General features: G+C 41.2%; 2 protein-coding genes, 1 long non-coding RNA gene, 5 other non-coding genes and 1 pseudogene across 9 annotated transcripts in view; 1 reads left to right on the top strand and 8 right to left on the bottom strand.

Moving 5' to 3' along the window:
- Positions 1-23,841, top strand: part of LOC101886704 (zinc finger protein) — an 846,922-nt gene that overhangs the window by 614,012 nt on the left and 209,069 nt on the right. The gene's annotated exons all lie outside the window — the stretch shown is intronic.
- The window catches only part of LOC147844817 (uncharacterized), a 532,816-nt gene that overhangs the window by 135,166 nt on the left and 373,809 nt on the right, over positions 1-23,841 (bottom strand). The window lies entirely within an intron of this gene.
- Positions 1-23,841, bottom strand: part of LOC137489479 (NACHT, LRR and PYD domains-containing protein 3-like) — a 275,187-nt gene that overhangs the window by 68,797 nt on the left and 182,549 nt on the right. The gene's annotated exons all lie outside the window — the stretch shown is intronic.
- Positions 17,768-17,873, bottom strand: LOC137495080 (U6 spliceosomal RNA). Its single transcript, XR_015485181.1, has one exon. It is a non-coding gene; the product is annotated as a U6 spliceosomal RNA (small nuclear RNA).
- Positions 18,287-18,393, bottom strand: LOC137495015 (U6 spliceosomal RNA). Its single transcript, XR_015485079.1, has one exon. It is a non-coding gene; the product is annotated as a U6 spliceosomal RNA (small nuclear RNA).
- On the bottom strand, positions 18,815-18,921 carry LOC137494761 (U6 spliceosomal RNA). The gene has a single exon (XR_015489576.1). It is a non-coding gene; the product is annotated as a U6 spliceosomal RNA (small nuclear RNA).
- LOC137494916 (U6 spliceosomal RNA) lies at positions 19,342-19,448 on the bottom strand. Its single transcript, XR_015484954.1, has one exon. It is a non-coding gene; the product is annotated as a U6 spliceosomal RNA (small nuclear RNA).
- Positions 22,695-22,768, bottom strand: LOC137495115 (U6 spliceosomal RNA; annotated as a pseudogene).
- LOC137495085 (U6 spliceosomal RNA) lies at positions 23,192-23,294 on the bottom strand. Its single transcript, XR_015485185.1, has one exon. It is a non-coding gene; the product is annotated as a U6 spliceosomal RNA (small nuclear RNA).

Here is a 23,841-nt window from a genome sequence, read left to right on the forward strand (position 1 = left end):
GAAAAGTCCAGACTGATAGACCAGTTAGGTGTTTCACCTGGTAGCATCCCCGCTGTTTACTCTTGTCCTGCTTTGCTTGATGTTTGTCATCTAGAGCAGTTGACTCATGCTGACCTAAAATTGTCACAAGAACAGGATCCTGTTATTGGCAAAGTAAAACAAGACATTGCACAAAACAAGCCACTCACCCCTATAAAAGGTTCTGATCCTACCCTCACTCTCCTGCAACGCCAAGGTCCCAAACTTGTCATTCGAAATAATCTGTTGTACAGAGTCACCAAAAACCAAAGTGGAAAAGAGAAAGTTCAACTAGTGTTGCCAGAGAAATACCATTTAACAGTGCTGCGGTCTCTGCATGATGATTCTGGTCACCTAGGAGTAGAGAAGACCACAGAGTTACTGAGGGATCGTTTTTACTGGCCACGTATGACCAGTGACATTGAGCAATACATCAAAAATTGTGGTCGTTGTATTACACGCAAGACCTTACCTCAAAAGTCTGCCCCATTAAGCCACATTACCAGTAATGGTCCACTAGACTTGGTTTGTATCGACTTCTTGTCCCTTGAGCCTGATAGTAAGGGTATTGCTAATGTGCTAGTGATAACTGACCACTTCACCCGCTATGCACAAGCATTCCCTACTAAAGACCAGCGAGCTGTGACAGTTGCCAAAGTGTTGGTAGAAAAGTTTTTCGTTCATTACGGATTGCCCTCACGCATTCATTCCGATCAAGGAAGAGACTTTGAAAGCCGGTTGATACAGGAACTTCTGGGAATGTTGGGGATCCGCAAATCACGGACCACACCTTACCACCCACAAGGTGACCCACAGCCAGAACGCTTTAACCGTACCCTTCTGTCAATGCTAGGTACTCTGGAGCCAGCCCAAAAAAGTAAGTGGAGTCAACACATCACTCAGCTTGTACACGCTTATAATTGTACAAAAAACGAGGCTACAGGCTACTCCCCTTATCAGTTGCTTTTTGGAAGAGAGGCTCGTCTGCCCATAGACATATGTTTTGGCATTTCCCCTGCTGGTGAGAAAGGAGTGACTCATCTGCAATACGTTGAGAAAATGAAAGCTGAACTGCAACAAGCATATCAGCTGGCTGCTGAGACTTCGTTGAAGGCTCATCAAAGAAATAAGAAGCTCTATGACACAAGAGTGAAACCTCAACTGTTGACTGTTGGAGACAGAGTGCTCATTCGAAATCTTGCTGTAAAAGGAAAGAACAAACTCCAGGACAGATGGAATTCCTTACCATATGTGGTTGTGGAGAAGTTTAAGGACTTACCGGTCTATAAACTGAGGCCTGAGCGTGGAATGGGAGCAATAAGGACAATGCATCGAGACCACTTGTTACCTGTTGGAGAGAATGTGAGATTCAGTAAGGCGAATGACTCCAATCCCTCAACACAGTCACCTGTAACAAGAGCACAATCAGGAAAAAGAGTACAAAAGGAAAAGAAAGTTGAAAATGTTGAGCAAGTAAGAGATGAAAACCATGAGACATCTGAGAGTGAGGATGACGACCTTTGTTATTACTACCCAAAGTTAATTCCTGCTCTGAGAACTCTGCCAACACCTCAAATTGCTGTGGAACCTGAAATTATACCTGCTGAATATGGTCCAGAACTGAATTCAGAGTGTGAAGCGAGAAAAGATACAGTGGAAGAGGAGGCGAGAGAGGTTCTCAATCAGCCTGCTGAAGCTGTGGATGATCAAGGTGTAGGAGACAATGACCACAGAAATGTTCCCAAACTGGGGTCTGAACCTGCTGTGTGTCGTAAGTCTTCAAGAGAAGTGAAACCAGTAATAAAGCTGAGTTATGATGATTTGGGCCGACCCACTGATAAACCATTAACTATGGTTCACCGAGGGATGGTAGTACACATTGAAGATTTGTCAAAGACCCGAAAGAGCTGCAACACAGTTTGGTGTCATCCCATGGCTCAGTGTTCCCAGTGTGTCCCTACAGCCCCTGGCCCTATTGTCAGAACAGTAATTCAATTTTAAATGTCTCATGAGGGCATGAGAAGTTTAGAAGGGGGAGGATGTAGCCCTTATTAAAAAAGAGCTTACTTAAACCCACTTGCACCTAAAAGCAGAGCATATTATATTTTTATACATAGAAATATTCAGAGATTATAATCATATTTTTCATATTATGGTAATCTAATAGATAGATAATATTAACAGACCACTATTCTGTTAAGAAAATGCATTTTAGTATGCATACTATTATAGGACTTATATGGTATGTTTCCCTTTAAGTAACTCGTTCGCTACATTTCAGTGTTTGGTTGATTTGCACTTGGGTGAAAATGTGCTTTTTGCTATCAAGTTTGTGTGTTAATACCTGATTGGGTCTATACCAATTAGTCCCCGCCTCTCTTATAGGTGAATAAGCTATTATTGGTTTATCGTGAGAGCTGAGGAGAAGATTGAGAGAACGAGACCGCAGAGGCTTGTCTCTGAGAGAAACTTGAGTGTTATAACTGCAAATCGTGAGTTATATACAGTTTACATTGATTTAAAGTGTGCTAAAGTTGTTTAAGAACCATAGTGTATGCGTTAAGTGTAATAATTGCGAGTATATGGAGACCGTTTGCGAGCTGAAGACATTGACGCTCGTGTGAGATCATATCCTCGTGTTTTAGCTGTCTGCTACACTAGACTGACGCAGTGTTTTAGCGAGTGAACTGTTAAGAGAGTGAAGCTCGTTCAGGAGGACAGATTCATCGCATCGGCGGGAGTGTTCATGCTGTGTGCTGACGCTGCATCGGACTGACGGTTCGCGGTGGGGAACATCGATCGCGGGACAGACGACGATCGTGACGGCTGCAGGAAAGCCAGGTACAGTTGCAGTGTTTTCTTTTTGCTCTTGTAAGAGTGAAGAGGCCATTTTGCAGTTTCAAAGGCCACTACGCACCCGAGCAACATAACAGGCCTGCATCGAGGGTGGGTGAGACTGTATGTGTGTGTGTGTGAGAGTGGGCCCACTTTCAATATTTCAGTGTTGCAAAAGTGTTTATTTGCTGTTAACGCTTACAAAAGAGTGAAAAAGGTGTTATTTCTATATTTTTTTTAGAGAATATTTGCTTTGAGATTCTATAATCTGAGATACAAATGCACTAAATAATTGTGAGTAATCTAAATCATTCAAGAGTGAATATACAGTTTTAGTAAGGGAGCGTCTAAAAAGTGCATCAAGTCACAAAAGTGTAAAATGCTTATTGCTTAAGTGATTGGGGTCCAGTTGTTGGATACTCATACTGTGTGTTTATTGAAGGTTAATAACCGTTTCTCTTTGCAATTAGTGTTTTATCTATTGTGTATTGATATAAGGTTGTATTAATAATTCATATCTTATTATAAATAGCATTATAATTATATTTATACCTATAATATCACCTTTATAAATAACAAATACCTCTATACTCATCTTTATTTTTATTTTGTTTATAAATAAATTTCTATTTGTTTATAACTTAATTTGTTTTGCTTATTCATTGAAGTTCTCTAAAAGTGGTATCTGATTAGGGGGAGTGAAATAATAGTCGAGAGGCTAAACTGTAGGAATCCGGTGCTCCACCCTATAGAGCTTAGGTCAGGACAAAGCCTAAGAGGGCAGGGGGCGCTACACAAATTGGGGGCTCGTCCGGGATACACTCTCACCTTTTCCTGATACACTAAGAAGAGTAAATTAAACACCTTAATACACGTTAAGAACACTGAAGAGGAAAAACTGACACCATCCTGTAACTAACTGATTATTATTGAGAAATGTCTTTCAGAAGTGACCCACAACTGCAGAGTGAACTTCTTGAGTGGTGCAGAGAAGCAGTAATCGACCCAGCTCATGCGTTGTTGCTGACAGGAGTACCACAAAACACTGAGACTGCTTGCATTGAAAAAGTGGCCGAGAGTGTGAAGGTTTTTGGACGAGTACGGGTTCGAGACTCAAAAGGTGGAGCCACTCCGACAACTCTGTTAGTGCTGTGTGAATGCAGAGAAGTTGTAGATCCCACTAATTGCCCTGAGGAATTGCATCCTACAGATGGTGAGGAAGCCTGGATGATTATCTTAGCTACGGAAAGAGAATCAGCTCATGTTGCTCCAGCAGAGTTTGCTGACAAGCTCTCCAAGTTTCTGAAGGATGAAGGCAAGTCCATGACTGATGTACATGCTCTATTTTCTCCACAGAGTGCAAATCCCAGTTCACCTGAGTCAATAATTCGTGCAGTGGGTGAAATTCTTGAAAAAACAGTAAGACCATCGAGTGATGGAAGTGCCTACCGTCGTTTACGTACCTTCTCTGGTATTGTTCCAACCCCTGTAGGAGAAGAAACTATGGATCACTGGATTGAACAAGCTAAGTTGATGATATCTGAATGTGAGTGCTCTGAAAAGGAGAAACGGAGAAGAATTGTGGAAAGTTTAAAGGGACCAGCCCTGGAAATCATTAAAGCTGTCCGTATGTCATGTCCGGATGCTGAAGCGGTGAAATATGTGGAAGCTCTGGAAAGTACTTTTGGATCTTCTGAGTCTGGAGAAGACTTATACTTTGCTTTTCGGCTTCTTAGACAGTGTCCTGGTGAGTCACTTTCTGTTTTTCTGAGAAGAATGGAGAAATCACTGACTAAAGTCATCCAAAAAGGGGGACTGACTTCTGCAAATGCTGATAAGGCTAGAGTAGAGCAATTGATTCGAGGAGCTGTTGAATCTGACATGATGCTATTGCAGTTGCGATTAAGGGAGCGGAAAGAAAATCCACCAACTTTCCTGAGTCTGTTAAATGAGGTTCGTGAGGCTGAGGAGATAGAAGCCACTCGACGCAAGATAACTGCTACTGCAAAGCCCATACACTTGCAGGAAGAAAGCATTTGTCCCACTGTTGTACATGAACTTAAAGCAGAAATTCAAGAATTGAGGGCTCAGATAAAAACTGATTGTTCAAATATTGCTTCATCCATGATGATCGAGAACAGAGTGAAATCACGCCAATTAAGCCCCACAGACTCAAAGGAAGTAGTCAAAGAGACTGAGGTTCAGGTGTTGAAAAAACAAGTACAGCAGTTACAACAACAGTTAGCTATAATGAGTGTTGGTCAAAGTAATTCAACAAGCCATGCCCAGTTACCACTAACCCCTGTTTCAAGTTCATCGCGACACCAGCTTTCAAAACCCAAAGCTGACTACTTTTGTTACCGATGTGGTGAAGAGGGACACATCGCAACTAAATGTAAAGCCCCTGAAAATGCCACTCTTGTAATCAACAAGCTAGTACGTTCCTTAAAAAGGGCTAAAGGAACAAAGAGTGATCCGAACAGCCATGCTGAAGATAGAGCTTGTTTTTCCAAAAAGAGCCAGATACACAGCTGTGAGCCAAAGGGTTTTCCCAAGGGTTTAGTTGGACCAGCGTCTACCATTGCAGTGAAAGTAGGAGGACATCCATGCTGTGCTCTTTGGGACAGCGGGTCTCAAGTCACTATTGTTTTCGACTCCTGGTATTCTGAACACCTGTCAAATGTGCCCATACTTCCTCTTTCTGGCCTATCCATCTGGGGCCTAAGTTCATCCAATTATCCCTATAAAGGATACATTGTAGTTGATGTCACATTCCCTGTTGCTCTTACTGGTGCAGAAGAAACAGTCACTATCCTTGCTTTAGTCTGCCCAGACCCTAAAGGACCACAGCAGTTTCCATTAATCATCGGAACCAATGCTAGCTTCTTCCAGCGAATGACAAATGGTGAAGGTACTAATATCACACGCAGTGCCCACTCACTCAGAATTCAAACACACCTGGACACCACATCTTTTGCTGTCGACCAACCTGAGGGCCAAGTGAGATGGAAAGGCCCAGGTATGCTTAATGTACCATCACAAGGTGAGCGATATGCTTCATGCAAAATTGAGTCTGACAAACCTTTGAGAAGAGACATCTTTCTCATTGAAACCTCTCCTGTTGATTCACTTCCTGCTGGACTGCTTGTTTCCCCTGTCGTTCTTTCTTCATCAGCAGTAGATGTAAACAATTTCAGGATTTTGATTCAAAATGAGACCAGCAAAGAACTCTCAGTTCCTCCAGGGACTGTAGTTGCTCAAATATTCCCTACAGATACAGTCACTGTTGCTCATGGAGTTACAGAGTCTAACGATCAGATTAATCCTGACGTGTTTAACTTTGGTGATTCGAACATACCTACAGCTTGGGAGAAAAGATTACGCTTGAAGCTGGCTGAGCGAAAGAATGTGTTTTCAACACAGGAATGGGATGTAGGCTTGGCTAAAGGAGTCACCCATCAAATTAGACTGCATGATCCTCACCCATTCAGAGAGCGTTCAAGGCGCATTGCCCCAGCCGATATCGATGATGTCAGAAGGCATCTGAAAGATCTTCTAGCTGCTGGTATCATTGAGGAGTCCAGAAGCCCATATGCATCGCCTATAGTAATAGTGCGGAAAAAGAGTGGTGCTGTGAGAATGTGCATTGATTACCGGACTCTTAACAGTCGCACTACACCCGATCAATATGTCACCCCTCGCATTGATGATGCATTAGACTGCCTAGCGGGAAGCAAATGGTTTTCAGTTTTGGATTTGCGGAGCGGCTATTACCAAATTGCGATGTCTGAGGAAGACAAAGAAAAAACTGCATTTATTTGCCCACTGGGGTTCTACCAGTTTCAACGTATGCCACAAGGAATCACTGGGGCCCCAGCGACGTTTCAAAGATTAATGGAGAAAGTGGTTGGAGATATGCATCTATTACAAGTGATTGTCTATCTGGATGACCTCATTGTCTTTGGAAGCACACTGGAAGAGCATGAGGAGCGATTGATGAAAGTCCTCGACCGACTGGAGGAATGGGGGCTGAAAGTGTCTATCGACAAGTGCCAGTTCTGTCAGCCAAAAGTCAAGTATGTGGGACACATTGTTTCTGCTGCAGGAATAGCTCCAGACCCCGAGAAAGTTGCTGCGGTGACTCAGTGGAAAGAGCCTACTGACCTAAAATCTTTAAGATCTTTCCTTGGATTTTGTGGATTTTATCGCCGTTTCGTTAAGAATTACTCCTCCATTGTAAGACCTCTGACAGAGTTAACGAAAGGTTACCCACCTGCAAAAGGAAAGAGTAAGGTGGAAGGAAAGAAGTACTTCAAGGAGACTGATCTATTTGGTGAGCGTTGGGACAACGCATGTAAACAAGCTTTTCAAGAGATAATCAAGTGTATAACTCAGGCACCTGTACTTGCCTTTGCTGATCCATCCCTACCATACGTACTCCACATTGATGCAAGTCTGAGCGGGATTGGTGCTGTGCTGAATCAAGAACACTCTGATGGACTTCGACCAGTTGCTTTTGCTAGCAGAAAGTTGAGTGCTTCAGAACAGAGATATCACATACACCAGCTAGAGTTCCTTGCATTAAAGTGGGCTGTTGTAGACAAGTTTCACGATTACCTGTACGGAGTTCCATTTGTCGTGAGAACTGATAACAATCCTCTAACTTACGTACTGACAAGTGCAAAGTTAAATGCAACTGGTCATAGATGGCTAGCAGCCTTGGCAACATATAACTTCAGCCTGCAGTATAAGCCAGGCAAACACAACATTGATGCTGACGTGCTTTCCCGTTATCCTGCGGAACCTGCCACTTCCTTCTCTTGGACTGAAATTACACAGTCTGGAGTAAAAGCTATTTGTCAGTTGTCCAACTTGTCTTGGAGTGATGAAAAGTCCAGACTGATAGACCAGTTAGGTGTTTCACCTGGTAGCATCCCCGCTGTTTACTCTTGTCCTGCTTTGCTTGATGTTTGTCATCTAGAGCAGTTGACTCATGCTGACCTAAAATTGTCACAAGAACAGGATCCTGTTATTGGCAAAGTAAAACAAGACATTGCACAAAACAAGCCACTCACCCCTATAAAAGGTTCTGATCCTACCCTCACTCTCCTGCAACGCCAAGGTCCCAAACTTGTCATTCGAAATAATCTGTTGTACAGAGTCACCAAAAACCAAAGTGGAAAAGAGAAAGTTCAACTAGTGTTGCCAGAGAAATACCATTTAACAGTGCTGCGGTCTCTGCATGATGATTCTGGTCACCTAGGAGTAGAGAAGACCACAGAGTTACTGAGGGATCGTTTTTACTGGCCACGTATGACCAGTGACATTGAGCAATACATCAAAAATTGTGGTCGTTGTATTACACGCAAGACCTTACCTCAAAAGTCTGCCCCATTAAGCCACATTACCAGTAATGGTCCACTAGACTTGGTTTGTATCGACTTCTTGTCCCTTGAGCCTGATAGTAAGGGTATTGCTAATGTGCTAGTGATAACTGACCACTTCACCCGCTATGCACAAGCATTCCCTACTAAAGACCAGCGAGCTGTGACAGTTGCCAAAGTGTTGGTAGAAAAGTTTTTCGTTCATTACGGATTGCCCTCACGCATTCATTCCGATCAAGGAAGAGACTTTGAAAGCCGGTTGATACAGGAACTTCTGGGAATGTTGGGGATCCGCAAATCACGGACCACACCTTACCACCCACAAGGTGACCCACAGCCAGAACGCTTTAACCGTACCCTTCTGTCAATGCTAGGTACTCTGGAGCCAGCCCAAAAAAGTAAGTGGAGTCAACACATCACTCAGCTTGTACACGCTTATAATTGTACAAAAAACGAGGCTACAGGCTACTCCCCTTATCAGTTGCTTTTTGGAAGAGAGGCTCGTCTGCCCATAGACATATGTTTTGGCATTTCCCCTGCTGGTGAGAAAGGAGTGACTCATCTGCAATACGTTGAGAAAATGAAAGCTGAACTGCAACAAGCATATCAGCTGGCTGCTGAGACTTCGTTGAAGGCTCATCAAAGAAATAAGAAGCTCTATGACACAAGAGTGAAACCTCAACTGTTGACTGTTGGAGACAGAGTGCTCATTCGAAATCTTGCTGTAAAAGGAAAGAACAAACTCCAGGACAGATGGAATTCCTTACCATATGTGGTTGTGGAGAAGTTTAAGGACTTACCGGTCTATAAACTGAGGCCTGAGCGTGGAATGGGAGCAATAAGGACAATGCATCGAGACCACTTGTTACCTGTTGGAGAGAATGTGAGATTCAGTAAGGCGAATGACTCCAATCCCTCAACACAGTCACCTGTAACAAGAGCACAATCAGGAAAAAGAGTACAAAAGGAAAAGAAAGTTGAAAATGTTGAGCAAGTAAGAGATGAAAACCATGAGACATCTGAGAGTGAGGATGACGACCTTTGTTATTACTACCCAAAGTTAATTCCTGCTCTGAGAACTCTGCCAACACCTCAAATTGCTGTGGAACCTGAAATTATACCTGCTGAATATGGTCCAGAACTGAATTCAGAGTGTGAAGCGAGAAAAGATACAGTGGAAGAGGAGGCGAGAGAGGTTCTCAATCAGCCTGCTGAAGCTGTGGATGATCAAGGTGTAGGAGACAATGACCACAGAAATGTTCCCAAACTGGGGTCTGAACCTGCTGTGTGTCGTAAGTCTTCAAGAGAAGTGAAACCAGTAATAAAGCTGAGTTATGATGATTTGGGCCGACCCACTGATAAACCATTAACTATGGTTCACCGAGGGATGGTAGTACACATTGAAGATTTGTCAAAGACCCGAAAGAGCTGCAACACAGTTTGGTGTCATCCCATGGCTCAGTGTTCCCAGTGTGTCCCTACAGCCCCTGGCCCTATTGTCAGAACAGTAATTCAATTTTAAATGTCTCATGAGGGCATGAGAAGTTTAGAAGGGGGAGGATGTAGCCCTTATTAAAAAAGAGCTTACTTAAACCCACTTGCACCTAAAAGCAGAGCATATTATATTTTTATACATAGAAATATTCAGAGATTATAATCATATTTTTCATATTATGGTAATCTAATAGATAGATAATATTAACAGACCACTATTCTGTTAAGAAAATGCATTTTAGTATGCATACTATTATAGGACTTATATGGTATGTTTCCCTTTAAGTAACTCGTTCGCTACATTTCAGTGTTTGGTTGATTTGCACTTGGGTGAAAATGTGCTTTTTGCTATCAAGTTTGTGTGTTAATACCTGATTGGGTCTATACCAATTAGTCCCCGCCTCTCTTATAGGTGAATAAGCTATTATTGGTTTATCGTGAGAGCTGAGGAGAAGATTGAGAGAACGAGACCGCAGAGGCTTGTCTCTGAGAGAAACTTGAGTGTTATAACTGCAAATCGTGAGTTATATACAGTTTACATTGATTTAAAGTGTGCTAAAGTTGTTTAAGAACCATAGTGTATGCGTTAAGTGTAATAATTGCGAGTATATGGAGACCGTTTGCGAGCTGAAGACATTGACGCTCGTGTGAGATCATATCCTCGTGTTTTAGCTGTCTGCTACACTAGACTGACGCAGTGTTTTAGCGAGTGAACTGTTAAGAGAGTGAAGCTCGTTCAGGAGGACAGATTCATCGCATCGGCGGGAGTGTTCATGCTGTGTGCTGACGCTGCATCGGACTGACGGTTCGCGGTGGGGAACATCGATCGCGGGACAGACGACGATCGTGACGGCTGCAGGAAAGCCAGGTACAGTTGCAGTGTTTTCTTTTTGCTCTTGTAAGAGTGAAGAGGCCATTTTGCAGTTTCAAAGGCCACTACGCACCCGAGCAACATAACAGGCCTGCATCGAGGGTGGGTGAGACTGTATGTGTGTGTGTGTGAGAGTGGGCCCACTTTCAATATTTCAGTGTTGCAAAAGTGTTTATTTGCTGTTAACGCTTACAAAAGAGTGAAAAAGGTGTTATTTCTATATTTTTTTTAGAGAATATTTGCTTTGAGATTCTATAATCTGAGATACAAATGCACTAAATAATTGTGAGTAATCTAAATCATTCAAGAGTGAATATACAGTTTTAGTAAGGGAGCGTCTAAAAAGTGCATCAAGTCACAAAAGTGTAAAATGCTTATTGCTTAAGTGATTGGGGTCCAGTTGTTGGATACTCATACTGTGTGTTTATTGAAGGTTAATAACCGTTTCTCTTTGCAATTAGTGTTTTATCTATTGTGTATTGATATAAGGTTGTATTAATAATTCATATCTTATTATAAATAGCATTATAATTATATTTATACCTATAATATCACCTTTATAAATAACAAATACCTCTATACTCATCTTTATTTTTATTTTGTTTATAAATAAATTTCTATTTGTTTATAACTTAATTTGTTTTGCTTATTCATTGAAGTTCTCTAAAAGTGGTATCTGATTAGGGGGAGTGAAATAATAGTCGAGAGGCTAAACTGTAGGAATCCGGTGCTCCACCCTATAGAGCTTAGGTCAGGACAAAGCCTAAGAGGGCAGGGGGCGCTACACTGATATGCTTATGCTACAGCCCTAGTGGGGTGTGACTGCTGCAAGGGTGTTACCCAGAGCTGGAAGAGTAGCAACACAAAACAGGAAATGCATTGGCTGGGAATTGGACCCGGGTCTCGCGCGTGGCAGGCAAGGTTTCCACCACTGAACCACCAATGCTGACCCATGTTCTTCCTTGCCTTTGTGTTGTGTGAGTGCTAAAAGGCCGTCAACCAGAGCTGAAAAAGGAGCCACACAAAACTGCATTGTTATTAGCCAGGAATCGACTCAAGGTCTCCCACGTGGCAGGCGAGATTTCTACCACTGAACCAGCAATGCTGATATGCTTATACTGCAGCCCTAGTGGGTTGTGATTGCTGCAAGGCTGTTACCCAGAGATGGAAGAGTAGCAACACAAAACAGGAATTGCATTGGCCGGGATTCGGTCCCGGGTCTCCCGCGTGGCGGGCGAGAATTCTACCACTGAACCACCAATGCTGACCCATGGTCTTCCTTGCCTTTGTGTTGTGTGAGTGCTAAAAGGCCGTCAACCAGAGCTGAAAAAGGAGCCACACAAAACTGCATTTGTATTAGCCAGGAAGCGACTCAAGGTCTACCGCGTGGCAGGTGAGAATTCTACAACTAATCCACCAATGCTGATATGGTTTTACTGCAGCCCTAGTGGGTTGTGATTGCTGCAAGGCTGTTACCCAGTGCTGGAAGAGTAGCAACCAAAATCAGAAGGTGCATTGGCCGGGAAACGGACCTGGGTCTCCCGCGTGGCAGGCAAGAATTCTACCACTGAACGACCAATGCTGACCCATGTTGTTTCTTTGCCTTTATGTTGTGTGAGTGCTAAAAGGCCGTCAACCAGAGCTGAAAAAGGAGCCACACAAAAATGCATTTGTATTAGCCAGGAATCGACTCAAGGTCTCCCGCGTGGCAGGCGAGATTTCTACCACTGAACCAGCAATGCTGATATGCTTATATTGCAGCCCTAGTGGGTTGTGATTGCTGCAAGGCTGTTACCCAGAGCTGGAAGAGTAGCAACACAAAGTAGGAACTGTAATGGACGGGAATCTGACCAGGGTCTTTCACAAGGGAGGCGAGAAATCTACCACTGAACCACCATTGCTGATATGCTTATTCAGCAGCCCTAGTGGGGTGTGATTGATGCAAGGCTGTTACCCAAAGCTGGAAGAGTAGCAACAAAAAACAGCACTTGCATTGGCCGGGAATCCGACCCGGGTCTCCCTCGTGGCAGGCGAGAATTCTACCACTGAACCACCAATGCTGATATGCTTGTACTGCAGCCCTAGTGGGGTGTGATTGCTGCAAGGCTGTTACCCAGAGCTGGAAGAGCAGCAACACAAAACAGGAATTGCATTGGCCGGGAATCGGACCCGGGTCTCCCTCGTCGCAGGCGAGAATTCTACCACTGAACCACCTATGCTGACCGATGTTGTTTTTTGGCTTTGTGTTGTGTAAGTGCTAAAAGGCAGTCAACCAGTGCTGAAAAAGGAGCCACACAAAATCGCACTTGTATTAGCCGAGAATCGATTCTAGGTTTACCATGTGGCAGGCAAGAATTCTACCACTGAACCACCAATGCTGATAAGCTTTTACTGCAGCCCTAGTGGGGTGTAATTGCTGCAAGGCTGTTACCCAGAGCTGGAAGAGTAGCAACACAAAAAAGGAATTGCATTGGCTGGGAATCAGACACGGGTCTCCGGCATGGCAGGTGAGAATTCTACCACTGAACCACCAATGCTGATATGCTTATGGTGCTGCCCTAACGGGGTGTGATTGCTGCAAGGCTGTTACCAAGAGCTGGAAGAGTAGCAACACAAGGCAGGCAAGAATTCTACCACTGAACCACTAATGCTGACCCATGTTCTTCCTTGCCTTTGTGTTGTGTGAGTGCTTAAAGGCCTTCAACCAGAGCTGGAAGAGGAGCCACACAAAACAGCAATTGCATTAGCAGGGAATCGAACCCAGGTCTCCCACATGGCAGGCAAGATTTCTACCAAAACCACCAATGTTGATATGGTTATGCTACTGCCCTAGTGGGGTGTGATAGCTGCAAGGCTGTTAGCCTTCCAGCTGGAACAGTAGCAACACAAAACAAGAATTGCATTGGTCGGGAATCAGACCCGGGTCTCCTGCATGGCAGGCGAGAATTCTACCACTGAACCACCAATACTGACCAATGTTGTTTCTTGCCTTTGTGTTGTGTGGCTGCCACAAGGCTGTTACTTGCAGCTGGAAGAGTAGCAACACAAACGAGCAACTGCATTGGCCGGGAATCGGACCTGGGTTTCCCGCCTGGCAGGGGAGAATTCTACCACTGAGCCTCCAATCCTGAAACACATGTTCTCCTGCTGAAGGATTCGGATTTCTGCTTTCCAATCTGTCTCATCATGGACCAACGTTTATCCTATTTTCATCATCTTGTTACTTATTTTTTTTAATTAAATATAATTATATGATCATTTGAATGAGTATTTACTGTGAAATGATTTTAATTAATGAATAAGTTAACACATTGCTTAATATAAGAATGTTCAGTGCATTTGCCTGTCTCTTTATAACTTTTTTCAGAAGCCACCAAACTAGGTCAGAGGTCACAGAGACCTTAAGTGGAACTGAGGGCTGAGGACTGGAATCAAATGTCTCTATTGTTATTTCTATGAGTTAATACTATCTAAAATGTCTAAAGTGATTTTGCTGTTTTTACGGTTAATTATTTTAAAGTGATTCTACTTTTTATTCAAGATAGACTTTGTATAGTAAGATTATAACTGCCTGAATGTAGATTATACAAATTTTTAACCAGTTTTGATAAAGATGGCTGAGAGTACACTCAGCCTTGAATAAGAAACAGATTATACTTTAGGTGTGTGTGTGTGTTCTATTTGATTGTTGATCCGTTTCACAGGTCTGGAGTCAGCTTCAATCAGTCTAAGGGATGTCTGACATTTATGCTTAAAGGTGCAGCAGGTGATTATCTTCAGAAACAATTTTTGTTCTGGTTGAAAGTCTCTTCATAGTCCAATAGTAATGATTACAGTAAATTATCTAAATGTGTTTATATGTATTTTTTTATCCTGGGTAAAGCATAAACCTAAAAAAATGTTCATCCAATTAAATAGAGTCGGACTATAATCTCCCATAATTCCGATAAGCAGGTCAGGCTGTCTGTCAGCAAATGTAGATTCGGACTTCTGCGCATCTGTTCACGCAGATACGCCATTAGCGTGTGGCCGTCTGCATAAGCCCGTCTGCATAAGTTCCAGCTCACGAGACGGACCGGGAGAAATCAAATACTGAATTGAAACTTTTAAAAACCTGAATCAATATTGGAGTTACTTTAGCACGCTGGAGGAAGGACAACACCATGGTTGAAGTATTACTATTAGAGAGGTAATGTTCTGTTTTAAAACTATTGTAGTCAGGCTAAGCTGATGTTAGATTGTGTTGTGTTATGAATGACTTATATGCACAGACGTTTTGTTCAGCCACTAAAATCTCCCGGTGAAAGATTGATGTGATTATTTTCAGTTTCATAAGGTCATTTTACAGCATCGATAATGATTTATAGACAGATTTATATTTAGTTTAACAACAAAACATCAGTAAATAGTGCTATTCAGCCTAACCTGCTTTATTGAGCTGAAATTGCTTTTATATTAACTTTGGTCATTTTTGAACAATGATAGCCTTCCTATACTGTTTATCGCTACACTGAATATTCACTCTGAAATAGCATGTAAGTGTGGTTAAGTAATAAATGTAATTCCTGCATGGCGCTGGCACTAACTAACTGGCAAATGACATGAACTAGTGGGGTTGTCTGTCTGCTGTTGTGACGCGGTGCGCGCGTTCGCGATTTCAGGGGGTGTGGCTTTAAATCACAGTCCCTCGCCGCCGTCCAAAGATAATATGCTAAGCGGTTAGCATTTTGGCAGATCACCTACTGCACCTTTAAGATATTGTTCAGAATATACGCACAAACCCCACGTGGAAATTCACCTAGTTTATCTGTGTTTTAACCAATCAGGCTATAACACCTATATGTATGACGCAGTTAATGACGTTATGTGAGAGTATAATTGTTATTGATTGGTGATTGTAAGCAGAGCGGCCTAGGAACTCATTGCGAGAGTTGAAGCTGGTTTCAGCTGATGAAACTGCAAACTATCTTCTGTAAACTTGATTTATTTATTTAAATCTCTGACTCTGGCTCTTTTTTATATACCTGACTGGTCATTCTTTGGGTTAAACTGTATACTATCCCTACAGTTTTGATGGACGCGTGGCACTTGTTTACTGGTGACACCATTGATCAATCAACAAAAAGAAATATAGAAAGATTTAAAATATTATAGACTAGGGATGGTCTGTGGAGTAGTGGGTAGTAACGGAAAGCTGTTGGGTTCTCATTCAGACGTGAATGAAAGGCAAAATTTTGTGGTAGCTTTGTGTGGAATCCCCTTGTGAGCTGGTGCATTTTGCGGTACACCTATAACGATAGTAATAAGTATAACAGTAGTTAAGGGGTGTACCTCCTCCACCCAGAGTTAAGTACTCAGTGACGGGTGTGTAAGAGGCTTTTAGGACATTCTCGGGGATAAAACTTGGACTGGTTTTTATTTAGTAGTGGACTAAATTAACCCGAGATTGTATTTAGTTCCACCACTGCTATCTTGCTGTTTCACAGACAAAAGGGCCCGAATCCTAAGAATAGAGTAGGTCAGATTATTAGGGAAAGAAATAGTTAAATAAATAAATAAATTCTTAAATAACATCTTAATCGGTATCCATTAGATAGTAGTGGCCACAAAAGTCAGACAAGAAACCTAGAAATATTAGGGCGAGGTTGATTGATCAATGATGCACCAGGAGCAATCCCGAAAAAAATATGACCCTAACTGGATTGGACCGATCTGGACAGTTTCCACATCTTGGGATGGTTTGCAGATTAATCAAGCAAAAGCTAAGCGCTGTTAGTAAGATTTCATTCTCAATTTCTTGTTGCTTTTGGTGTTAAACTCTGATATAAAAAGAAACAGATGAGAGCAGAATGCAGTAAATGGCTCAGCTAAGCTCTTAGGTTTAAAATGATTTTAGAACCGATTTTAAGATAAAAAATGCCTTTGGCAATTAATTGTCAATGAAAAGCTAAAATCTAAATATTGAGTGTCTAGTAGCCAAAAACTAAGCACAGAAACTGACAGTAACATTATGGGAGTAAAGAATAGCGTATGTTTTGTCTTAGAAGATAAGATTCTGTGTGAGTGCACTGTTATCTTGATTTAGCCCTCACCATGACTTTTGACTTTTGGCTGTAAAAGTAACAGAGACATGTCTGTATAAAAAATGTGCCATGTAAGTCTGTGCAAACAAGCAGCTTTATGGTTGGATTTAAATATTTTTAGTAATATATAAGTAACATAAATGGGGGTTGAAATAATACTTTGATGGATGCAGTTAACCCCTGAAAGATCTAAAACTGTTGTTGACTGTAACAGCATTACTTTGAAAAAGCATGTCAACTCTGTTTTATATGTTTTAGGACGGGCTTGAGTAAAAGATTACAATAAAATTATGTTATTGAAGTTAATGTTATGTTTAATGTATGTTTAAATTGAGTAAACATACATTAACAGTTCTGGATTGCTCAAAACTCTCTTTCTCTCTCATTAGATATCAGCTATGAGCTGCTATCTGCCTGTTCCATGAAAACTGATAATCACAGTGTTCAGTTGGAAATGACATTATGTCAGAGTATAATTGTTATTGATTGGTGATTGTAAGCAGAGCAGCCTAGGAACTTATTGCGAGTGTTGAAGCTGGCTTCTGATGATGAAACTGCAAACTATCTTAGGTAAACTTGATTTATTTATTTATTTGAATCTCTGACTCTAGCTCTTCTTCATCTATCAGACTGGTCATTCTTTGGGTTAAACTGTAAACTATCCCAACAGCTAAAACCCTGCTCATGCACCATTTGGAATCGTAAAAAACCTTTTGTCTTTTCTCCTTTCTATCCTAGAGCCATGTTCCCACTTGTATCCCGTGCACTACAGAGCTTTGGCCCTGTCAGTGCTAGGCACACTGATTGATGCAGTAGGTCACCAAGTTTATGGACAGGGGGAAATTAGAGTGTCAGGATAGCCTATGGCAAAGTCCCACTAAAGCAAGGGCTTTGGAAGTGCATTAGCACAACAAAACAAACGATCAAAGCATCCCACATTCGTTTTCACCATGCATGTAGACTTTCCAGTTGACCCAGCAGCACCTCCCACGATTTGCTAAACCCATCCTCATGCACCATTTGGAATCGTGAAAAGCCTTTTGTCTTTTTTCATTTCTGTACTTTTACCCACGCACTAAAACAGCAATATGGATCGCTTTACGGATTTGCGTGTCATCCTTTCGCAGGACCATGCTAATCTTCTCTGTATCAATCCAATTTTAGTATATGTGCCACCGTAGTGTACACTCAGGCTCAGGGCATATGTACGCCTCGAGTCCCAGCAATGTTCCTCCAGGGTGGTGGGAACCGGAGAGCCATGTTCCCACTTGTATGCCGTGCACTACAGAGCTTTGGCCCTGTCAGTGCTAGGCACACTGATTGATGCAGTAGGTCACCAAGTTTATGGACGGGGGGAAATTAGAGTTTCAGGATAGCCTATGGCAAAGTCCCAGTAAAGCAAGGGCTTTGGAAGTGCATTGGTTGCACAACAAAGCAAACGATCAAAGCATCCCACATTCGTTGTCACCATGCATGTAGACTTTCCAGTTGACCCAGCAGCACCTCCCACGATTTGCTAAACCCATTGTCATGCACCATTTGGAAACGTGAAAAGCCTTTTGTCTTTTTTCATTTCTGTACTTTTACCCACGCACTAAAACAGCAATATGGAGCGCTTCACGGATTTGCGTGTCATCCTTTCGCAGGGGCCATGCTAATCTTCTTTGTATCGATCCAATTTTAGTATATGTGCCACCGTAGCGAGCACGGACGAGTGGACAGGCTCAGGGCATATGTACGCCTCGAGTCCCAGCAATGTTCCTCCAAGGTGGTGGGACCTGGAGAGCCATGTTCCCACTTGTATGCCGTGCACTACAGAGCTTTGGCCCTGTCAGTGCTAGGCACACTGATTGATGCTGTAGGTCACCAAGTTTATGGACAGGGGGAAATTAGAGTGTCAGGATAGCCTATGGCAAAGTCCCAGTAAAGCAAGGGCTTTGGAAGTGCATTGGTTGCACAACAAAGCAAACGATCAAAGCATCCCACATTCGTTTTCACCATGCATGTAGACTTTCCAGTTGACCCAGCAGCACCTCCCACGATTTGCTAAACCCATTCTCATGCACCATTTGGAATCGTGAAATACTTTTGTCTTTTTCATTTCTGTACTTTTACCCACGCACTAAAACAGCAATATGGAGCGCTTCACGGATTTGCGTGTCATCCTTTCGCAGGGGCCATGCTAATCTTCTCTGTATCGATCCAATTTTAGTATATGTGCCACCGTAGCGAGCACAGACCAGTGGTCAGGCTCAGGGCATATGTACGCCTCGAGTCCCAGCAATGTTCCTTCAAGGTGGTGGGACCCGAAGAGCCATGTTCCCACTTATATACCGTGCACTACAGAGCTTTGGCCCTGTCAGTGCTAGGCACACTGATTGATGCAGTAGGTCACCAAGTTTATGGACAGGGGGAAATTAGAGTGTCAGGATAGCCTATGGCAAAGTCCCACTAAAGCAAGGGCTTTGGAAGTGCATTAGCACAACAAAACAAACGATCAGAGCATCCCACATTCGTTTTCACCATGCATGTAGACTTTCCAGTTGACCCAGCAGCACCTCCCACGATTTGCTAAACTCATCCTCATGCACCATTTGGAATCGTGAAAAGCCTTTTGTCTTTTTGCATTTCTGTACTTTTACCCACGCACTAAAACAGCAATATGGAGCACTTCACGGATTTGCGTGTCATCCTTTCACAGGGGCCATGCTAATCTTCTCTGTATCGATCCAATTTTAGTATATGTGCCACCGTAGCGAGCACAGACCAGTGGTCAGGCTCAGGGCATATGTACGCCTCGAGTCCCAGCAATGTTCCTCCAGGGTGGTGGGAACCGGAGAGCCATGTTCCCACTTGTATGCCGTGCACTACAGAGCTTTGGCCCTGTCAGTGCTAGGCACACTGATTGATGCAGTAGGTCACCAAGTTTATGGACGGGGGGGAAATTAGAGTGTCACGATAGCCTATGGCAATCCCACTAAAGCAAGGGCTTTGGAAGTGCATTAGCACAACAAAACAAAGGATCAAAGCATCCCACATTCGTTTTCACCATGCATGTAGACTTTCCAGTTGACCCAGCAGCACCTCCCACGATTTGCTAAACCCATCCTCATGCACCATTTGGAAACGTGAAAAGCCTTTTGTCTTTTTTCATTTCTGTACTTTTACCCACACACTAAAACAGCAATATTGAGCGCTTCACGGATTTGCGACACAGCAATGTTCCTCCAAGGTGGTGGGACCTGGAGAGCCATGTTCCCACTTGTATGCCGTGCACTACAGAGCTTTTAGAGTGTCACGATAGAGTGTCACGATAGCCTATGGCAATCCCACTAAAGCAAGGGCTTTGGAAGTGCATTAGCACAACAAAACAAATGATCAAAGCATCCCACATTCGTTTTCACCATGCATGTAGACTTTCCAGTTGACCCAGCAGCACCTCCCACGATTTGCTAAACCCATCCTCATGCACCATTTGGAAACGTGAAAAGCCTTTTGTCTTTTTTCATTTCTGTACTTTTACCCACGCACTAAAACAGCAATATGGAGCGCTTCACGGATTTGCGTGTCATCCTTGCGCCTCTTGCGGGAGAATCTTCGGTTCCCTTCCCGTTCCACAGTTCCACTTTCCCTTCTTCCTGATTGGCCCGACGTCTGGCTCGGGATTGGTCGACGCAAAGTTCCACAAAGCGTGCTTCCGAATTTGGTCATGTCATGTAGCGTGCCGTTGGCTCTTTGAGAAAGTTCCACTGAACGTGCGCTCCGATTGGCCGCTGGGCGGGACCTCCAGGAAGCGCGATTTATAAAGCGGTGCAGTAGATAGAGGAAGTTAAAAAAGGAGACAAAATAGACTATAAAGACGACAAGCTTCGTTGTAAATGTTTATTTTGTTTGACAAAAAATAGATATATACATGTATATGTTTTAGGGCTTTATGATAGCATAGAAAAACGCGATTATTTCTAAAATAACATTTCCCTAGAAAAATGCATTTTTTTTCTGTGTTATTAAATCATTTACTTAATAATATTAAGTGGTTAAAAGATATTGTTCAGATGCAATTAACTCTAATTCTAAAAATTATAAGTCTAAAAACACTGTCAAGGTGCAAACATTTAGTCTTTAAAACAACTAAGCAAAATAAATGTTTATTTTGTATAAAACAAATACAAATATACATGTACAAGTTGTAGGGCTTTATGATAGCATAGAAAATGCTATTATTTCTAAAATAACATTTATGATAGCATAGAAAATGCTATTATTTCTAAAATAACATTTATGATAGCATAGAAAATGCTATTATTTCTAAGATAACATTTCCCAACAAAAATGCATTTTTTATCTGTGTTATTAAATCTTTTACTTAATAATATTAAACAGTTAAAAGATATTGTTCAGATGCAAATAACTAATTCTAAAAATTAAGTCTAAGTCTAAAAACACTGTAAAGGTACAAACATCATTTTTTTTAAAACAAATAGGCAAGATATTCTGACTCTGATTGGCTGTTGTCATTTTCTTTTTTTTTCTTAACTTCTGCTATTAGTGTTTATTTACAGCTCTGGGTTATGCTTTGAGCTGCTCTAGCAAATAGCCGAGCAGCAACTACTGGGAAGGTAGTTTATAAAATAATAATTTATCATATGTTTGTGATTTTTTTTTTTTTTTTAAATATTGCATAAACTGTTGTGATAATAAAATAATTTTACGCTATATTGTACTGCCCTAATATGTTAAAAGTATAAATGGTTATATATTTTGTGTAAATAAACATTTTTCTATTTTATTTCTAATCTCTGTGTACATTTCAGCTTTTTTTAAAGATTTGTTCAGTAGCTACAGTGTCCCAAGAGTGGGTTATCTGTTGTGACTCGAATAACTTTACACAATATTTATATTACACTTTACATTCATAATTTTTTCTATTCATTTATTGCAAACAAGTGTTAAAGGATAAAATAAAACTTGCAAAAATACACTGCGTACACATATTCATGTGGTTGCTTTAATGTTATCATTGTGTAATTTAAAGGATGGTAATATTAGGGTTCTGTTTATTATTCATAAACAAGTTATAAACTGTAGTTTAGCTAACAGTAAAAATAAAAATGGTATAAAATTATATTGTAAATTTAAGTAAATGTTCAATGTAAATGCAGTAAAAAATAATATGTGTATATGTAAATATAACTGGAAACATTGATGTAAATGAAATATTTTAAAATATATTTAATTGAATTTTTAAATAATTTATTAAACTTTAAAAAATTGACAAACCTATTTAAATATCAATGCCTGAAATTTAAATTTGAAAGTATTTTAATATAATATTTCTTATATCCTACAACCTAATATTTTAGGTACTATATTTAGTTTAATCAGTTCTTTAAATATTTTATTATGTGTTATTTAATATTAATAAATAAGTTACCTGAACATTACGGTCAATATAATTGACAAAATTCTAAAACATTTAAAAGTCAATATTTCAGTATGTTTATTATTAAACTATTAAAATATTTTATTTCTTAAAAGGTGTCAAATATAAGTCCTGATTATAAAAATATTTTATCTAACTGACATGCAATTCAAAAAAGCTATATTTAGTTATGTTGCAAATAAACATACAATTATATTTGAATATAATGTAATACATTTATTAAAAAATCATACTTATTATTATTATATGTTACTCAATTCATTTAAAATGGATTTTCTTTTTCAAATTATGTAATATATGATATACAATGAGAGCAGTCTACAGCACATGGCTAATTAATATGCACCTGTCATACCCCAGAAAGCACATGGCTAATTATGCCAGTTCCCGCCTTTGATTTTTTACCATATTGGGTAATTTGTTTAATTTCAACAAGCATGAGCACCCTTCAAGGCCACAGATGACCCCATTGGGGTTCAGGGGTCACTACCCTGCAGTCTAAGGCCATGTGACGTCGAGAGGACTGCTGGGGGCCACAGGGTGGGGACAGAGAAGATCCATCAGGTTCCTTTTCGCAGGGGCCATGCTAATCTTCTCTGTATCGATCCAATTTTAGTATATGTGCCACCGTAGCGAGCACAGACCAGTGGTCAGGCTCAGGGCATATGTATGCCTCGAGTCCCAGCAATGTTCCTCCAGGGTGGTGGGCACCGGAGAGCCATGTTCCCACTTGTATGCCGTGCACTACAGAGCTTTGGCCCTGTCAGTGCTAGGCACACTGATTGATGCAGTAGGTCACCAAGTTTATGGACAGGGGGAAATTAGAGTGTCAGGATAGCCTATGGCAAAGTCCCACTAAAGCAAGGGCTTTGGAAGTGCATTGGTTGCACAACAAAACAAACGATCAAAGCATCCCACATTCGTTTTCACCATGCATGTAGACTTTCCAGTTGACCCAGTAGCACCTCCCACGATTTGCTAAACCCATCCTCATGCACCATTTGGAATCGTGAAAAGCCTTTTGTCTTTTTTCATTTCTGTACTTTTACCCACGCACTAAAACAGCAATATGGAGCGCTTCACGGATTTGCGTGTCATCCTTTCGCAGGGGCCATGCTAATATTCTCTGTATCGATCCAAGTATATGTTTTTTTTTTTTTCAAAACATCAGTTCAGAAGCATATAAAAATATCATTTACAAACATTCCTTATGACATTATGTTGGTTTCAAAACAGGAAAACAACAAGCATAATCATTCTGGCAAATCTATTTTCAAACCATCTAGTGAGTACGTAATATAAGGAGTATTCAACATAAACGTTTTGTAAAATTCAGTCTCTTTTTCTTCCATTCTAAAATATTGTTCCACAGTTTTAATATAGTTTTCCAGTTTCTTTTATACATTGTCCATAACTCCATTTTAGCATGTTTATTTTTAACAATGTTTCTCCTTTCTCAAATTACAGTTCTTGCAACTGATAGAAACAAATTGGCAATTCTTGTTTTACTTCCATTAAAACTAGGGATGCACGATATATCGGCGCCCATATCGTTATTGTCCGATAAATGCTATTTTTAAGATTATCGTTATCGATCCGATGTTGACACCTTGCAATTTCGAAATCATATCTTTTTTGCTTCAAGTATAGACTATTCAGTTCATAAGAGCAGTTCAATCTTTTATGAAGTTTGCTGTATAAAAATATAACAAT

Source organism: Danio rerio, chromosome 4 (genome assembly GCF_052040795.2).
Source record: "Danio rerio strain M-AB ecotype USA chromosome 4, GRCz13ab, whole genome shotgun sequence".
Lineage (NCBI taxonomy): Eukaryota > Metazoa > Chordata > Actinopteri > Cypriniformes > Danionidae > Danio > Danio rerio.